This window comes from Protopterus annectens, chromosome 7.part0 (assembly GCF_019279795.1).
Source record: "Protopterus annectens isolate FY-2018-M chromosome 7.part0, PAN1.0, whole genome shotgun sequence".
NCBI lineage: Eukaryota > Metazoa > Chordata > Ceratodontiformes > Protopteridae > Protopterus > Protopterus annectens.
The window spans coordinates 1,174,982,409-1,175,003,265 of NC_056739.1; positions in this window are offsets into that span (position 1 = coordinate 1,174,982,409).

A 20,857-nucleotide genomic window follows, 5' to 3' on the forward strand; every position below is an offset into this window, starting at 1 on the left:
AGATTTGGCATACCGGAAAGAATTTATAGTGACAATGGAACACATTTTGTAAACCAGACAATACATCAGCTTGGGAGATTTTTTGGGATTTCTTTGAAAAACCATTGTGCTTATCACCCTCAGTCAGCAGGACTGGTGGAGAGGTACAATGGAATTTTGAAAAATAAGTTGAGAAAATTGATGAGTGAGACTCAAATGACTTGGATTTGCTGTCTGCCTTTAGCACTGCTGAGCATGAGAACTGTTCCAAATGTAAGGGGCTTGACCCCTTTGAGGTAGTGTTTGGAAGAGCATATTGTGTGCCACAATGGAAAGCCCTCATGCCTGCAGAGCTGGAGGCCGATGGCTCATTAGCTAGTTATATGAAGAAATTGTTAACAAATAAGACTGTTTTGCAGCTGAACTCTTTTCAGACAAACAAGAAGCAAAACCGAGGCCGTGCTGACCCCGGGGTCCTGGATCTGGCTGAAAATCATCAAAAGAAAGAACTGGGTGAGTCCAAAGTGGGAAGGTCCGTACCAGGTACTATTGGCAACACCTACTGCAGTAAAATTGCTGAGAGATCATCTTGGGTTCATTTGACACTGTAAACCACTCAAAGAATTTAAGTTGGACAAACATTTTTAACTGACATACCACAGATACAGGATGGCCAGAGGCAGAGTGAATAAAAATGAAACAACCCCAAAGACATTGGTTCACTGGCCTACTGATCATACATTTATTAACCATGTTTGTAGTGACCTTTTTGTTGTTATGGTTTTTCTTGCATATAACTACAGAAGTGAAATTGATAAAACGTGATGATGGACTGGCTATAGACTGGCACCCGAACTTCAACACATACCTGGCTATGAAACGAGTCTATGTAGAGACTATGAATGTTTCAATTGCTGGGTTTGTACTGCAATACCCACAGCATATGGAGGACTTTTAATGTCTGCTGTCCCCCTGGGGATAAATGAAACTTGGGAAAACCTATTATTTGACACGGGTACTGTGAGATCACAAGATAAAGTGGCATTATATTTACGTTACTCAGAAAGGAATTGTTTGCTTTGTTAAAATGATACACTCCAGGTTGGTTGGAGTAACTGTAACATAACTGTGTCTTACAAATGTTATATAAAACCTGTAGACCAAGGTACTAGTTGTATACGAACTATGGTTCATACTTAAGCTTGATGAAAACAACATTGAGAGATGTGCAAAAACTCCTGAAATATATAGACAATTATCTGTTATAGATAAAAAAAGTTTCATTCAGGGTTAACCCGCATCAGTACTAAAGTAGAAAACTGTTATTTTGTTTGTGGGAAAAAGGCCTATAAATGGTTACCTGAGAATTGGTCCGGCAGTTGTTTTTTGGGTTATCTGGTTCCAGCCATAAGACATACTGCAGAATTGCCCTGGGTAAAATCGCAATGTGAGAAATGTAGCTCAGCAAGCCGAGAATACAGTCAGAAAACCTGCTAATCCAGTGGGTAAGATTGAAGCAAGCTGGAAGGATCATTCGGCTGTGAAGGACAAAGAAAAACTGACTCATATGGACTTGAGTGACAGTGTTATATCCTGGGCTGGGATATTCCCAGCCTACGGAGCAGTCAAATCGATTTGGGAACTGAGGAAATTGTCAAAACTCCTCAAGTAATGAGCAATGCCACTCTTTCGGGTGTTCGACTCGTGACTGATGACACGAATGCAATGAGAACAGTCGTCGTACAGAACCGAATGGCTCGACTTCACCCTAGCGGCGAGGTGGTATGCGTTGGCGCTTATCAAAGAAGAATGCTGTGCGTACATTCCAGACAACCAACACGAAATCAATGATCACCTGGAGGTAATACAGCAGGTGTCAACAATGGCAGAACCAGGCCCAAACCCACTGACGAACTTTTTCCAGAATCTATTTGGGGGTGGGGGTCGGTCCTTATGAATATTCTGATTGCAATTTGTGTAGTGCTGCTCATAATTGGAGCATGTGTCTGCTGCGGCATACCCTGTGTGAAAAAATTAGTTAAAGACCTAGTTGACATATCAGTAACTGAAACTATGTACCAGGACATGGAATTGAATTTGTTGATACCAAGTGAAAGCCTATCTGAAATATAAAACAAATGACTTACTTAGCTGAAAATCCTTGAAAGGAAAAGGCTAAGAAATGAAATGATACTGTTTATGTTTCAAATAGAATGAAATGCATTAACAGGAGGGAGAATGTTAGAAAAATATATATTTACATATATGCTGCCTAGAAAATATATATTCACATATATGCTGCCTAGAAAATATATATTCACATATATGCTGCTTAGGAAAATATGTATTCAAACATTCAGACATATATAAGTTGTGTGGTCAGATATATAGAGAAATGTGTGCCTTAGACAGGAATAAATGTGCTCAAATCTATATGGAGAGCAAAGGTTGAAAAATAGAATAATATGTAATGCATTTAATTCTGTTTTACTAGAATAATAGTAGAAATAAACTTGCATATTATTGCTTGAAGCATAAGCTGCAGTGTGACTAGAAACTTGGCCTTGGCAGAGATCAGCTCGGCCTGGCTCATGTCTGTCAGTGAAAGATTATTTTGCAAAGTTAGAAAATAATGAATCTGTGTGCATGTGTATCTTTTCCTGCTTCCACCAGAAGAATAGCCTTGTGCGCACTATCAAAGATAATGTCCAGCTGGTGAACAAGAAAGAGACAAAGAGAAGCATTAAAGAAGACATGCACCCATTGTATTCGAACTAATCTAAGAGCCTTGAATTGGCTACATCCTCGGAAGGACATTGTGACTGACCAGGTGCTTGCAAGGCTGTAATATTCTCATGGGAAAAGATTTTTGAAAAACACCAACTCAGCACTTTTCATAAGTTACTATGATGTAAAGACCCTGTCACTGACCACGTCAGTGAGGTGGGCAAAAGCTGATAGTAAAACATATAAAATGTCATGTGTTTCACCAATAAAACTAGACAAAATTCTGTACAAGTTTGTGTATGGTTTTTTGCCTCCTAATGTACATTAGAGTATTTGTAAATTAGATACTTGAGTTTCCTGCATTACTGTTTGTTATTGACTGTCATTGTTTTTAAATGCCAGATGATTTTTACAGTCTGACTTTAACAAATTTATTTAACAATAATGAACCATGAATGGGAAGAAAGAAAGGCCATAGGATAGAAACCTACACAAATATTGTAAACCTAGAGAAAAACTAGCTCTGAATGGGTGCTGGTTATGTTGTTGGCACCAACTAGAAATATTTTCCTTTTGTTAATATATGATTTTCTAGTAGCAGGCAATCTTGGCTCTGTTAGTACCTAATGCATGTCTTCTGTAAACAGGTACCTGAACGGAATTACGACCTGCAATAATTTGAAGATTACAGTGGCCATGGTGTATCAAACATCTCTATCTTGTGTGAATAGACCTATTTTGTAAGGAACCATGTGGTAATTGCCCCTCACCATTTCCAAAAAAAGGGAGAACCACTGTTGCCTGGGGCAGAAGAGAGTCATCAAAATTATCTTGATGGATTTCTTCTGAATCTTCAGAAGTACCCTGGATATCAGTGGAAAGGGTGAAAAAGCATACAGGAATATTTCTGTCCAAGGAAAAGGAAAGGCATCTGACTTCTAAACTTTCTTCATTGTGATCTGGAGCAGAATCTTGTCATCTGATTGTTCAAAGTAGAGGTAAATAGGTCTACTTCAGGAACGCCCTACAGATGGATCAAATCCAGGAGAACCCTTGATCTAGTTTCCATTCATGAGGATTTGGCCTTGTCCTACTCAGCTTGTCTGCCACTGTTTGGCTGTGATGGAATGTAGGGTGCCTTTCGAGTGAGATTGTGCTCTGAAGCTATATCCCAAGCTAACATGACTAGTCTGCAAAGGTAGTAGATAAGATCTGGTTCCCTCCTGCTTGTTCATGTACCGCATGACTGTGGTATTGTTTGTATAATGACTTGAAAAGGTCCCAGGGATTAAACATGATTCAGATAGTTGAGTGTCTTGATCTGGTTATCTTTCTTATATTTATGTGCTTGCGTCTGTACAAAAAAAGTGGATACTCTTTACCTGCAATCAGCTACTGTATAACTGGAGCAAAACACTTTGTGGACACTCTTGCTGCAGTGGATAGTTTAAAAGTTAAAGCACAGAACTGGTAATGTGATCTGGATGCACAAAACCTTAAGAAATGCCTGAAGTCTGGATAAACAGGGATGTGCTGATAAGCATCTTGAAAATCTAGTATTAGCCGGACACTTGAATGATGAAGAAGAAGTAACAGATTGTAAAGTGACATCATTTTGAATTGAGTACAATTATAAACAGGTTTAGAAAAGAAAGGCACAAAAAAGGACTTCAAGAATTTTCTTTCTTTGACACTATACCATCCTTGAATAAAAACATTTCCCAACCTGGGAAGAAGGACTGGTTCTGTCACTCCTTGGGACAGCATGTGTTGAAGTACAGGTCTAGTGGATGAGGAATTAACCCCTGAAAAGAATGGATTTCCTCCCACTGCCATCTGTAACCTTGATGAATTATCTTCAAACTCGTTTCTCTGAAACTATATGTTGCCAAAGGGAAAAACAGAGATTCAGACTTTCTGAAATGGAAAAGGGGACACCAGGGTGGCCGGGGGTGGACATTAATAGTCATTTTGTTTTGCTTGGTTGTTCTTGATTTTGGGGGTTCCTGAATCCTATTTGAATCCCTCCCCCCACCATTTGTTTTTAAACTTCTATTTCCAGCATTTTGTTTAGACTGTTTATGCTGTTTTTTGCAAAAACTGAATGAGGGATTAGAGAATCCCCTAGAAAATTTGGAAAAGGAGGGATAAAAAAATCTTAGAGATTCCCTTTATCATATTTTAATTTCGTCACACTGTTTGATATGTCCTGTAGTAGACAACACAAAAGCTAAATCTCTATCCAAAGGATGATTTAAAATCTCATTTTTAACATCATACGGGAGGTTCTGAGAACACAGCCAGACAAACCTCTTCAAAACAGAAGCCAGTAGTCATAGCCCTGGAAGAAGTATCAACTGAGTCATAAACATACATTGTAAACAATGAATAATAACTATAATGGGAGAAACTAAATTATTTAAATCAGACTTTTCCTCACAAGAAGAAACTGCAGACAAAACATTCCTCATGCTTTCACAATTAGTCAGAATAAACTTAAACATATGAACCTGGCAATTTAAAATTCCATAAATCAAAGGTACAGAAGCTGTGACATCCAGCCAATACCCCACTGGACTGCCACTCTGGGTAACATCACTCACCTCCGTCCTCACAATCACCATGTCCAAGGGAACATCAGTACCCACCAGCAGCTGTGCCTCACATTCAGACTTACTGCTACCAGACAGCCCCTTCTCTGAAACAGCCACCACACCAGTCTCAGCTTCAGGTATGAGATCTTTCTAGGTCTCTCCCAGACTACCAGAAATACATAGATTTCTCCAAGCCTGACTGCATGTTACTGCATAAACACAAGGTACTGCATCATCAAAGTCATTCTCTATCAGGACATCTGCTGGAATATTCTCAAACACACCTACTTACTTGATTCCTCTTCTACCCTCCCAATCAAGATGAACCCTAGCCAAAGATATTTGGAACGTGGCCCCTCCCAATGCTCTGACTGGAGTGGACTGCCCAGGCAAGTACTGCTCTTGCCTAACCATTGTAGAGCTCACAATGGTTATATCAGAAGCTGTGTCCCTCTTAGCAGTTACCTGTTTACCATCTACTAAGATAGGATATAAATTTTGGTGATAATTTGGCACCCCAGTTGTTTCTAAACAACTTACCACTGGCAGTTTCTCATCCAGACTTACTGGCTCCCTCACCTTTTGTTTCTCACCTTGTCTCAATGGACATTTGACTGCTAAGTGGCCCCACTGGTTACAGTTGAAACATCTGATCCTTAACCATGCACTTGGATTAGTAGATTCCCCTGTTACTAGTGTACTCTGTTGGAATGGTTTAGACTGCCCCCATGGGTTCCCTTATGTCCATGTACAGCACTGGGTATCCCTCTCCTATGCAGTGGTGCTCTGCTTGCCAAGTAGAGATCCCCTTTTCTCCCTAACTCCTCCAAAGAGTTGCACTCACAGTCTGCTAACCAGACTCTCATGTCATCAAGCAAAGTACTGATGGCTTGTTCCCTCAACAAAAGATCCACCATTCCCTCAAAAGGGGTGACCTGACACCCGCTCACCCATTTGTGAAAGTAAGTACTTAAGTCAGCAATATAATCACTTACACTTTCATCTGCCTCACATCTATGTTCACAAAATTTTTTTCTGTATGCATCAGGTGTTAGTTAAAACAATCTAGAAGACCGTTCTTAACTTTAACATAATTCAAACAATCTACATCATTTCATTTTGCTACAGCCTGAACAGCTTTACCATTGAGTAAGGGAGTCAGGAGCCAAACCCAGAGCTAATGGTCAACATCATATTGTCTAGATACCCTCTCAAAAATATGAATAAAACTATCAAAGTCATCCCCATCCCTGTACTGAGGAAAAGTTTACTGACCTGTACGTATTCTGGGGTCTGGGTATGTCTTTCACCATCACTTCCACAACACTCTTAAAGGGTAATAAGCTCCACTTCATGCAGGCACTGTCTCTCATTCTCCTCACTCTGTCTCTCATTGTCCTTGGCTTCTAAACACCTCAGTCTCTCTGTTGATTCCAGTTCAAGACATTTGACCTCCAGTTCATGTTGACACCATTTCTCCTCAGCCTCCAGATGTTGGGTCTCTAGGTGCAGTTTCTCCTCAGTCTTTAGACATCGCATTCACTCCTCAGCATCCAGATTTTGGGTTTCCAAGTGCAGTCTATCTAACTCCAGATGGATTCACAGGTCCTCCATAGAAAATGTGGACAGTCCCATCTCAGCAGACTGCACATCACCAACACCAAACTGGACATCCTCCGAACGGCTGGTCTGAGCTGCAACCAAGGCTGAAATCATTGCTTCCTTAGGTTGGCATGCCCCAATCCTCTGGCTTCACACTCCTTTGCCAACTGGATCTTTGTCAGCTTGCTAAAATCTTCTGATATTCTTGCCTGCTATCCCCAACTATCTAACTAAAAAAATAATAAAACTGTGCTGGATTGAAATTCTGAATGTTTACATTTTGGCTGACAAGACTGCACACCTTAATGACATCTACTCACAGGCTACTGGGATACAATTAAAAATCCCACACCGCAGGCACCAATTAATGTGACATTCGGTCAATACCCAACTGGACTGCCAAAAATAAATGTGATGTCCCTTACTATCCTGGGTCAGTAACTAAGGAGCTTCAATCCTCACTACTGACTCCTATGTGAGAATGTCACTTAAACAGGACTAATATTTCACAATTTTCCCCTACCAGCAAAACAGGAACACGCTCAGTAACTGGATTGTATACTTCTGTCCACCGCTAATGCAACTCCTTATTACACACTTCAGAGCAAAGTGTCTCAGCTTAAAACTTCTGAAACACTCACATTCAAAGTAAATTTAAATCTCACACATCCAAACACTTCTGGGAAAGCCTGACACAGATTTCCAGTTGTGTCCCTTCCCCAGAATAATACGTTAATGCTGCCACCAATCAGAGTATCTTCATGCCCTTCTAAAGGGGTGTCCAATTATGAAAATTGAATAAAATAAATGACAGCTATGACCAGAAGTGATCAGGCCTTCGAGGTGACCTGGGGAGTATCAAACAGGTATAAGCTCTCTCAAATTTCTAAATAACACACTGATTTCCAGTCACAATATAAAGTAATGAAAAACATTTAATAATAAGTAAAATGATTACAAGAATGTACACCAATCACCAGAAATGTAAAATTAAACTGTAGGATAGAAATCCATCATGTTAGAAAAACTCTATCTTAATAACTAAGCTTTCCTAATTTAATTAGAGAATACCATTCCTGATGTAATCTAACACATAACAGCAAGGCAAAGGCACACTTATAGTTTTTGTTGAGTTCTCTTTTCTTCACGTATCACTGCACAGCATTGTAACTGACTGCAACTCTTCACAAAACTGCTGTTCTTCATAAACTACTCAGTACTTGACTAACTGCACAGGTTAACAGTTTCAACTCTTTTATTTTAAAAGTAACAGACAGCTGTTTGAAAAAGTTTTTTTTCCTGTCAATCAGGTATTCAAATAATCACACAGTAATGAGGAACATTCTAAACACATTACCTACTATTCAGCTGATTCTTCACAGCACTTTAGAATCTCCCCCTCAAACATGCACAATTAGAAATGTATCAAAACACTGACAGATTAAACATTCTGTATAAACAGGGTAATACTAAACATTAAAAAAACATATTTACATTTTCAAAATTAGACATGCTGGCATATAATACAAATTAATCTGAAAATATACACAAATCTTGTGCCAGATATGCTAACACAGATGACAGTGTTTTCAGTTTCTTCACAGAAACATACATTTTTTTCTCTATAATTATCAGTAGTCTTCCCTGTCTTGTCAGAAAGAGTGGGATTGAAATTAACCAAATGTTTAACAGCAGTAGAATTAACTGAAGCTATAGCTGCTGGGTCAGGTTTGGAAAGAGTGTATAAAAACTTACAAGACTCAGGAACGTTATATATTCTATGTGCCTTTTCCGGGACAGCAGTCTAACTATCAGAACAATTGCAGACAGTGATACACAAATCCTCCAGAGCTGACAGAACTGAGGGAATGAGTGAAGGTTCTGGAAACTACTTCTGTAACAGCTCACTGTATTCTCTGAGGGATTAAGAAGCCTCAGTGTTCCCCCACTGAAAACACTGGCACTTTATGGAAGTAGTCTCAGAGAAAGTGAAACCTCTACAGGAAGAATCAGAGACTGACCTCTCCTATGAGTCTGAATCAGAAAAACACCTGTATCTGTCCCTTCATCTTCCTGTCAAGATTCAGAATCTTGAATCTCTTCAGGAAAAGACTTAGCCCTATTTCTTTTGCCAGAAACCACCTAATACAAAAGATGAATAGCCTGAATTAAAGCCTGAGCCAGACCCAGTAAACTACTTCTCTCTAATGAAATTTGAGGAGGAGTAGATACATGTTGAGTTTTCTATTTCTTTTTGACAAGCAAAATGGGGCTAACAGTGTTATTAATGGCAGCAAAAGCTTCCTCAGGGATGGCCACGACATTTTTACTAAACAGGGAAGTCTTTCTGTTCCCTCTCCCAGGGCCAACAAGAGTGGCTTTCCCTTGCTAACAGAGGGGACTCCAAAAGCCACAGAGGACATGGGTAACCTCAGATCATCAAATCCCTAATGCGCGAATGCCTCTTTGTCAAACACCTATTGAGTGAACAAACTAATCATCTAAGATTTCAGTGAAAAAGTTCCTAAGTCAAACTGATGGTAGTCCGCCCTAGTGACTGTAAAAAACAAAACAAAAAACTTAACACCTACGCAGGTGGGGGGCTGTACCCCCCACTCCCCCTAACTAAATATACCAACTCTGAGATTACACTACAGTGGGAAAAACTGCAAATTCCAGATGGTGGCCAACCATCGTTTTCCCCTAGGAAACTTTCTGCTCAAAACTTAGTTTGATGATTGGTATATTCACTCAATAGGTGTTTGATGAATAGGCATTCGCACATTAGTGATTTGATGATCTGATAGAGATCCGTTCATAGTGGCTGTAGATGTTACACCAGAGACAGTCATAGTAAAAGATTCTGAGGAACACGTTATGGCCATGGTGATCAATATGGTGAACATCTGAGCAATAATCCAGATAAATCAGCACTGTATCCTGTGAAGAGTCAGAGGAATATTTTACTGGTGGCAGAAAAGGACATAACATTCACTTTCTGTGACAGCTGAAGGCCTTCCTTTCAGGATCTGCAAAGCCAATCAACTATCACAAGAAGAGAGAGGAAGTGGAATCCGAGGTTTTGAATGCTGGCCAGTACTGGGTTACCTTGGCAGATAACCCAAAATGCAACTGATGCAGTGGGAACGATGAACATCTTGGAATGCAAGGCTAAAAGATTCCACATGCACTTGGCTTATCCTGGTGCTGCTGGTGTGGATGACTTCAAAGCTGTCAATGCAGTCACCCATTCTCCTGGAGCTCAGGAGAGTAGGAGTCTGTCACTGCAGTCACATGTGATTGAAGTGGTGGAGCAGTGGTGGAGATCCATGTCTGAGGGGTATGTACAGAAAAGTGTGCATCACTGTATTAGACAACAGCTACAAATCTTATCAAGCCAATAAACCAAGCATCAAAGGATCATCATCTGAACTGCCTTGTCAATAGTCAAAGTCAGTGTTAATGATTTCAACATTGATTCCCTGAAGGCTGACCATGGGGACAGACTGGTTATAACCAATTTGAAATACCAAGGCTCAGCCTTCAGCTTCACTGATAAGGGGTATTCAGTTATTGAAAAACTCAAGGTTGATAAGCTTGGTGTTGACAGCACTGTCACTGTAGAGTTTGTTGAGGAAAAAGGCTCTGTTTCTGAAATCAAAACTGCAGTCACCGTCACAATCAGTTTAAGTGGGACTGTGAACTGGGCAAGACCTGGTATGGAAAGAGAAAGAGCAGGGCTAGCAGAAATGGGAAAAGCTACATCTCAATTCACCCCAACATTTGAATGGGAGTGCTGCACTGATAGAAAAGCCTGCCATATTTTAAAATAATCTAGTTCAACACAAATGTAATGCTTGGATGTGATAGACCTAAAAGAGCATAGTCATGAATTTGCAGTTCATGCTCTGAGACAGAAATATGTTTCTGAGATGGGGTCTGGAAACACAGACTGTTTGGACACAGTGAGTCTGGGAGGAGGTGTAGAAATTCCTAGTCTAGGATTTTTAAGGAAGCAGAATGATTTGGCTTCTTTGGCGCTGACTTTTTGGAGCTTTCAGCATGAGGGACAGCTGAGTAGGGAAATATCTAAAGTCTTTTAGAAACTGAAGTAAGTTTAAGGTTTTCAAACTCCAGATAGTTCCTCTTCTTTTTACTGCAAAAGTTTTAAAGGAGGCATAGATACAATAGTCTATAAAGTGACCCTCACCTATAAATTATTTGCACCTTCAGTGTTTGTATTGCGGGGGACTCTTAGCCCTGTCTTTACCCATCTTAAATTCCTTTGGCTCTTTTTTTCTCCATAACTCATAACAAACTTGTCCAAACACTTATTTTTCTAGAAAAAACAGTAATGGCAATAAACCTGCATTGAAAAGCTACCTCATGTGACTAAAGCATAGAAAAAAGCTTCTCAAAAAGCAATGACTGATAAACAGCAGGATGCCCTAATAAGGGAAAGAACTTGCTAATGGAAGGGGAGAGAATGCTGCCTAGCAAGAAGAGGAGAAGGGGAGATAACTGCAAACTTAGCAAAAGGCAGAAGAGAAAGAAGTAACTGATGTGAAATGAAGCTAAGCAGTCAATGGGGAAACAAATGGCTAAGAGGAATAAGCAAGAAAGGAGATCATAATAACAACAGTATATTAATGCTGACAGCCTGAAGCCATTTCTTTACAATGATAGCCTGGAGACATTCTGTTAAGCCAAAGATCAAGACATTAGGGAAGATTTGTTGAGGATTTCCTGGGAAACGTCTTGCTGCCAGGCTAAGTCCCACCAGCCTTAATCCTAATGGTTGATGGGTATTGCACTTCAATTATACATTTTTGCTTGAATTATTCAAAATACTGAGCATGCTCATTTGACTGGGATACAAATTATCTTTTGTCCCATGTTTTATAAAGTAGTTTAATACTATCTAATAAATGTTATTATATCAGAGTGATGCTGGCTTAAACAGACTTCCATATGGATGTGATGTCTTTTCATCTTTATAATCATAGTAGTGGGAGAAATTTCCTTTATGACTTAATAGAGAATTAAGGTGTGCTAATAGTGCTAGTAAGCTAAATGGAGTATGTAGCTAGAATGAATGGATAAGAGTGTATTAATACAAACTATTTTGGTAGTTTAAGATGATTTTGGTTAGCTCTTAAATTAAATTTCTTCCAGTTGCTGTTTGTGAGGAGTTTGTTCTCCCGTGTCTGCATGGGCTTTCTCTGGTTTCCAAGTAAAATTTTGGCACTTGAAATACTGAGTGTCGACATGCCAATAAAAGGCTGGAAACACAGGAGAAAAGCAAATCTCAAAGATCACTCTTCTCTGTAAAACTTTTTTTTCATGTGGACAAGCTCCCCTGTACCCACTAGTGTGGGGAGCAAGTCCCGCCAAACTTATAAATACCAACTCCGAGATTACTATACCTCAGAGAAAAGGGAATATTCTTAGAAATGGCATCTCAGACTTGGTATATATAAGTTCAGTCTTTCAGCCATTCAGTCTTCATATTTCGGGACTCAATCTAGTGGATCCTGACATTTCAAATGGTTACCATTTTCTCCAGGTATTCGTGTTTCTTACTTTCACCAAAAAAAAAATGTTGGTTGACTGGCTACACATATTGTCTATTTTTTATCTAAATATCTATTTATACATATTTCTAAATATTTATCTATATAGATATAGATACAGATATATAAATATAGACATATATATAGATTTCTTATTTAACCTTGCCTTTTAATTTCTCCAACTCTTTGGGTTTCTAATACCGTGATGTGAATGGACCCCATTGCTGAGTCAAAATATTATTTAAGTTCATGAAATTAATACTGTTTCAATCTCTGATGTCAGCCAGAAGTTCTCTTTGCAGCACCCACAATGTGCCCAGTAATGACTCCTTCTGCAATTCATATGAAGTTACAAGTATTGGTAACATATCTAAATACAATTGTAGATTCTTATTTATAAGACCCCATTGCTCCTACTACTATTGGAACTATTACGGTATCTTCCTTCCACATTGCTCTCATTTCTGCCTGGAAATCCTGATATTTTATAGCTTTGTGTCTCTCTGTATGCAAGACACTGTAGTCACTGGATGTAGTGATTTCAGTGATCAATGCTACTTTTGTCTTCTTTTCATGGACCCCTACATCTGGTTTTCTCACATCTATCATTTGAACTGTTGGTAATGGGGGATCCCATTTGATGTAGACTTCATCATTTTCCATGATGCTTTGTGGCTGAAGTTGCCAGTGTTTTTCAGCTACTTCAATATTATTTTGTCTTTCGGTTTTTCCCAGTTAGGGGTCATCACAGCGGAACTCCGGTCCACTAATGATTGGCAGTGGATTTTTACGGTGCTGAGTTGCCAGCCTGAAGCCCAACCTTCAAAGAAGGCACACCCATTCACACATGCACCTACCTGCATGTCTTTAAGTGTCACTCGACTGTGGGGAGGACATGCACACACAGTAGGCACTCCAGCAGAGAATCTAACGGGAGAACCTCTTGCTGTGAGGGGACAACCCTAACCACTACACCACTTTGCACAATCACCAGTACAACAGTCTTGCCATATTATTATACCCTTCAGTTTATTAGTCCTTCTGCCATTAGTATGTCACAACCAGCAAAAAACAAAAGAAAGAATATATGGTGAAAGATCAGATGAGAAGGCAAGAAATTTGAAAAATGCATAAATATAGTTGCAAGTATAGAAAACTCTGGAAGAACCTCATGTTGAAAAGGATCGAATGTAGGAATGGTTAAGGAGAGGTGAATTCAAACCAAAAGATGAAAGGTTAATATTGGTGGCCCAAGATAGTGGCCCTTGTAGCTCAGGTCATGACCAAAAAGGGTCCAATTCAATTATTCTATTAACAAATGGATAAAATAAATAAAAATGTAAATATGAAAAGGAGTAAATCAGCCATTTGTGCATTGACTCATTTTGAATGTAGTATTATGATGTATTTTCATAGAAATATTTGATTAGTCAATCAGTAATTTGTAATACTGATTGCTATGTATAATTTACTTATGCTATAGTGTAATGTGATTTAACCATAAAAAACACTAAAACACCCACAGAATGATGACATTCTGATGAAGATTGTACTAAAGTGCTTAATGGTTATTTTGGTTTGTGCATCTGTGGGTGTTTTAGTGTTTTTTACGGTTTGGTTTTCTCTACCACTATCAGGTTTGGGTTTGTTGCTGTTATGATGTAATTTATTTCAAGTGTTCTAAATGGTATAATTCATGTTTGTTCAGTGTCAAAAAATTACAAATGCTTTGTGATATGGGATTTTTCCTGCGTTCTAAGGACTGTTATTTTCCTAATCATTTTATGAATTGTATTGGAGATAGACTTTATTTTCATATGTGAAAGCAAAATATAAGTTATGTAGTGTGTTATAATGAGTGATATGCATTTTAAAAGCGAAATTTTAAAGAAAAATGTAAAGCTCTATCTTATTTTTCCAAAGCTGTTCAATTACATCTGGGTCCTATAGCAGCTTCATGAAAAGTTGTTGCCACCCACAGAATTTACTAGGCAAGTACACACACACACACACACACACACACACACACACACACACACACACACACACACACACACACACACACACACACACACACACACACACACAGCTAGAGTTTACACCTAAAGATGTTAGAAGCGATATACATTATTTTAATGTTGCAAAAGATTTTATGGCACCCCTTCCATCTTTATTTTCCATGTGTCTATAGTAGCCATCAACATTCTCAGATGGACACAGAATCATCCTGTGAACAGACCATGATTTTAATTAGTTTCTTGATGAAAGCACAGAATATTTGACAATAAGTTCACAAGTAGGTTTATAGGTGTTTACTAGGCTAATGACCACAAGAACCTTTTTAAGCATAACTATGGATCCCAAATCTCTGACAAGTACTTGTAGTCTTGATAAGGGTAAGCAGGGGCTTGGTAAATGAACCATTTACAGACTGCCTGTGCCCATTAGAGATTTAGATGCTAAACCAAGGATGAATTTCCTGTTCCCAATCCATATGTCCAAATGACACTTGAATTGGCTTAGGGAAGAAATCTGCTTCACATGGATGGGGAGCCTGTTTCAGGGAAGGAGCAGAATCTAGAATAAATACCTGTCTCTCCAGCAGGTCCTATTTATATCACAGGCAAGATTTAATTCTTTACAATGGATAATTCTGGTTCTGTTTGTTTTGCGAATACTCAGGAGGTCCTTCAAGTGGGGACTGACAATGCCTTGCACGCTAGGCATAGATCTCCCCTCAACAGCCTGTAGAGGACAGAATTCAGGGATAGAGCCTCTAGGCAGGCTGCATAAGATATGTTACTTATGCTCTGTATTCTTTTAGTGAGGAATGTCTGTGGACGTTCCAGTTGTTGGATATGCCTGTTTGGTACATAGCAAAGGGGCCATTGTACTCAGTAATAGGTCTGATGAATGCTACATACAGTGGGCAATGACTTTCTAGATGCCATACCTTTGTTTATAATTTGCACAACATAGAATGATTTCCTCACTAGAGTAGACATGTGATGGTCAAAGGGTAGATTATTGTCTATGTGTTCGCAAGTCTCTGACTATTGGGTCAGTTCTTGTTTTTTTTTTTCCCATGGGTAGATGACTTCCCGAAAGGTACTTTTATGCATTTCCTGGTATTTATTGCATAGCTCTGTCACCGGTTATTTGTCTCTGTCAGCCCTTCTTGGAGACCATTTATGTTGGTGGAGGATTCAATGACAGCTCCTAATTTACAATCATCTGTAAATTTAGTCAGCCAGAGCCCACTAACATTTGCTTTGACTTCAGAGAAGTTAAAGCCAAAAAGGAGTAGTAACTGTGGGACTTTTTTGTGACTGCCCTCTTTGTAGAGATGGACTCCCTAATTTTAACTTCCTGGGTACTGTCTGTGAGCCAGATGGCTCTCCACTGGGTGACATAAAGGTTTGTATATAACCTCTTGAGTATGTCAACAATGCCCAAGTGGGGTATTGTGTAAAATTCCTTGGCCATGTCAAGGTAGGCAGTGTAAACCATTTTGCCCTTATCAATCACTTTGGTGACCTTCTCAAAGAAGTCCACCAGGTTAAGTAGGCATGACCTGCCCTTGACGAAACAAAAATGGGTTGGCTCCAGTGTCTGGAGGTTTCCTATGGCATTGTAGATCGTTTCCATGAAAATTCTTTCCACGGCTTTGCATATGAAACTAGTGAGACTTATGGGTCTATAGTTTCCAGGGTCTGTAGATGGCCCACCCACCTTTGTGCAGAGGGATGACTGTTGCTGTTCTCCATTCATGTTAATGTTTAGAGGCTACAGTTAAAAAGCAACTCTAGAAGGCCTGATAGGTCATGTTTCATGCTATTTAGAAGGCACCCTGGGACATTGTCTGGGCCCACTTATGCAATGTTCTTGGCATTAAGGATCTGAACCCTAGTGATAGGAGGGGGAGTTATATTTGATGATATTTTATTTATTTAACATTTGTTTCCCAGGAAAGTCTGACTTGGAACAAAGCCAATTTTCAGCAGAGGCCCAGGGTGAAACACTCCAGACGCATGTTTTTGAAATGTGGGAGGAAACTGAAGCACCCGGAGGAAACTCACACAAACACAGGGAGGACATGCAGACTCTGCACAGAAGGCACAACAGCCGAGAATCAAACCAGAGATCCTCTTGCTGTGAGGTGACAATGTTACCGCTACACCACTGCGCTATCCTGAGGTAAGGTTGAAGGGAAAGAGGGGTAAAGTTGGAGCCGAAGTTGTTGGTCAGTAGATTTAATATATCTTCTGGCTCAGTATAGATGTCTCCATTAACAATGAGCTCTGCACAAAACTGTGTATTGCTTTTGAGGTTGCGAACATAGCTAAAGAATGCCTTGTGGTTGTCTTTGGCCTGGAGGTCAAATTTACCTCAAATTTGGCTTTGGAAGACTTTATTTGTCCTTTGAGTTGTTTGTTTAGTTTGATGTGAGTGCTTTTATCCTGCTGGCTGCTGCACCTCCTAATTTTTGCCATGATTTTCTTCCTTCTGTTATATGCATACTGATGTTGTGATTCCACCAGAGTGCCTTGCTTTTTGACTTAGTTCTGTCCTTCTTCCTGCTGGGTACAGTTGCCCCTATGCAGCTATTAACATGCTTGAATAGTGTTTCTGTGAACAGTTCCATGTAGGCAGCACTGTTGTCAAGGTTTATGGGGGCTTAACATTTTGCCAAGTTATCAGTTAATAGTAGGAAGTTAGCCTTAGAGTAGTTTCTGAATATTTCAGAGTTAGCTGGTGTCCCAAGTGTTATTTTTACTTCAATGGAGACTATTTTGCGGTCTGATCTTACCAGAGAAGACATTACATTAAGGGTTGTGCAGCACTCTCCCATATTAGTGAGGGTCTTATTCACTACGTTTGCACCCCTGGTTGGTGTATTGGCAATCTGGTCCAGTGCGTTAATGTTTACAAAATCCAGTAATCTCTGTGCCTGTACATTTGGTATCGTATATGATTCTCAGTTAATAGTGGGGTAATTAAAGTCCCCCATGAATGTGGTATTAGGTTGCATAGTGAGTGTTTCCAATAAGTTTAAATACATGGTATGGTTTTCCTGGGTCATAGAGGTGGACCTACAGCTTGCAAGGTAGTGGTATGGGATTTTGCCTACAGTGATTTGAACGTGGAGAAGCTCAGGTGCATTGCCCTGTTTGACCAGCCTTGAGGTATATATTTTTTTATTTAAATCGAGACACTTCCACCTTTAATCCCTGTCTATGTAGCAGCTGGTCTGAATGTGTGGAAGGCATTATAACCTTGCACTGTTGATGTGCTCTCCATGGCTTTAAATCATGTCTCAGTGACCACACAGATGTCAACATTCTCAAGACTGAAGACAGCTTCTAGGAAGTGGAGCTTTTTGTTTAGATTCCTAGCACTGAGCAGCAACACCTTTACATTTTCTTAGTTTTGATTTGCTATGTCGGAAGTACTTTCAGTTTAGCATTAACTGGAAAGGACACTATGGAGGAGGACAATGTTTAGGCAATATTTGAAAGCCTAAAGGGGATAGGTGCATACCATCCCTGACAAAGCAGCATGGTCTGTTGACCATCTTCTTCCATGCTAACAAATATTGCACCCCCTTAGAATGACACCAGAAACTAAGCCAATTATTAAAGTCAGTCATCTTCTGTTTGTACTGTGGCATCATCCTTGGAGAAGGTAAAATGCTACACTAGCCTGGGACACATATTCCAAGAGCTACATGCTGTCTCTGTTCATATAGTCTAGGGAGGTACATCACAGGTCATTTCCACCACATCGACTATGACTGTGTCATACTGGTACCTGTGATCCAATGACCTGAGTGTATGTATAATGTGATGAATCCTGTCCCCTGATAAGCAATTGACTGTGACTTTCACCTTACTCAGCCTGGTGAGAGGGACATTAGTGTATCTCACAATGGAGTCTCCAATGGACAGAATGTTGGATTGTGTGGTGGCTTCCTTATGGGCTTAGAAGTACAGGATACATGAGATGTGGCTGCATGTGTTGATGTGGGTGTTGTTTTGAAAAAGTGCATTCAGGGCTGCTGAGAGTATTTATTATGGCGGCTTCATCTAGGAGGTCTTTGGGGTTTAGGAAAGTTACATTTAAGTGCCTCAGCATATGTCGGTCTATGTGTCCTCAATGAAATGTGTGTGACAGATGCAGTGTGTATAATACTGACAGCCTTATTTACATTAGGAGTGCTTTTATGTGAGATTTTTGACTCCAGTGACATTGTGTAAATACATCTCTCACATAACATATGAGTTTGTTTGAGAATTAACTGGTTGTCAGTAAACATGAGGCAATTTCTACATTGCCTCAGGATGCCCATATGCACCAAGCTAGTAACCAAGATAGTGGGAAGATTTATGTCTATGGCAACACACCCTTTTTTATTAATTAGACAGCTGGAGTGAAAATATAAAGTAATGTAAAGAGTGTCAGGTTTGCAACTCTGGGTACATTGTTTGTCACTGTAACCTAGTTGTGCTATATTTAACTAGGCAGTGGTAAAATTTCAATGGTTCTTTTACAGGAAAAATGTCATCTCAAGGTATCTGCTTCTATACAGGGCACTATCAAACACTTGAGGGGAAACTTATAAGTAGACCCTGGTGATATATGGATGAAGTAGTTAGGCAGATATTCTGAAGCTAGGTTAGACATCAGGAAAACTGAAAAAAAGAATGAGCTTTTCAAGAATGATGAAAAGAAGGGTGGTCTCTTAGAAGGCTACTGCCTGGCTACTACTAGAACTGATTTCACCACATTTTCAGGTTGCTGAGATACAATGCTCCTTTGCTTCTTCTCTCACTAGAACCAAAACAGTATCACCAATCCCAGAATGAGAAGCAGGCCACAGGCTCTTTGGTGGTCAAACTGAAATAAGGGTCTGGCAACTAGAAAGACAGTTGAGTTTAAAAACACAACAGCAGCAGTGTGGGAGGGTGGGGAAAACTTAATTTCTGTGTAACTCACAACAGACACAGCTGTGGTCTCTTTCCTAATTTAAATATGCAATTAAAAGCTGAATACAAGTAAAACACAGTGTAATGAAAATAAATCACAATAATAATAATAAAAAAACTGAAGAAGGTGATAAAGCAATACAAAAAAGCAAAAACAACCTAACATTTCACTCACAGCAAGCTATGACAGAGTCTGGGTGACCTTTTCCAGTAAAGCATCTTTCCTGCTGATTGAATTTATAGTTGTGAACTCACCTGCTGTTTGGCAGGGTAGCTTCAGTTCTCTCATCTATAAAATTCTAAAAAAAATACCTATTGTATCTATCTATATAAACTTTATCTATGTCTGTGTGTTTGATAAAAAAAATGTTTTATATATATATATATATATATATATATATATATATATATATATATATATCATCATCATCATCATCATTAAACTCTTTTTTATCATTTTTCTACATGGGGTTGGGGAGTCATGTCAACTGTTGCCATCTCTCTAAGTTCAATGCCACCCTCCTGTCTTCTTCGACACTCATGCCTGACTGTCGCATATCTTCATAGGTTGGTACTAGGCTATCGATCCTAGGGCCTATACAAGCCTAGCCATAAGAATTCCCTGGATATTTCTTCCGACAATATTTACTTCCCTGGACCCCTGTCTAGCAGGGTGACTGACGTGATCCCTGGGGTGAATTTCCTATCTCCCATCCAGTCATCAAGGTTCCTTTTGAAGATGGCCAAGGAGGCTCTCTGCTTGACATGTATGGGCAGTCTATTCCAGAATCTGGGGAGTCTCTGGGTCAGGAACCTATCCCTCCAGCATGTTTTGTTCATTGTGATTCATAGGTTCATAGGTTCACACAATCCATCCACCTCTTTGTTGGAAGCCCTTGTTTCCTCTTACCTTCTTCATGTCTGTCCCAATTCTTCTTCACCAGATTGTCGTCTGCTTTTCTGCACGTGTCTGAACCACCATAATCTGTTCAGTTTGATCTTTGATATGCATACATGCACACACACACACACACACACACACACACACACACACACACACACACACACACACACACACACACACAAGCGCAGGTATGTAACACCTAACTACTGAATGTGTAATAAGTATCCACATCAATCAAATGGAACAAAGTTAAGCACAAAACCATCACTTCAGGTATTTAAGCGAATACACACTGCTATGCAATTGCATAATTTACTTAACTTGCTTTCTTAATTAACATCTTAATTAGTATAAATGAAATCTATCATAAGGCCTATGCGTGTGCAAGCTTTGCTAGTGTTTACCAAATATCTTTTGCAGTGTTGTGGTATTACATCTTTTTACTTTTGATCTGCAGTTTATTTTAAGAGTGACATAACTACAAGGCAACCT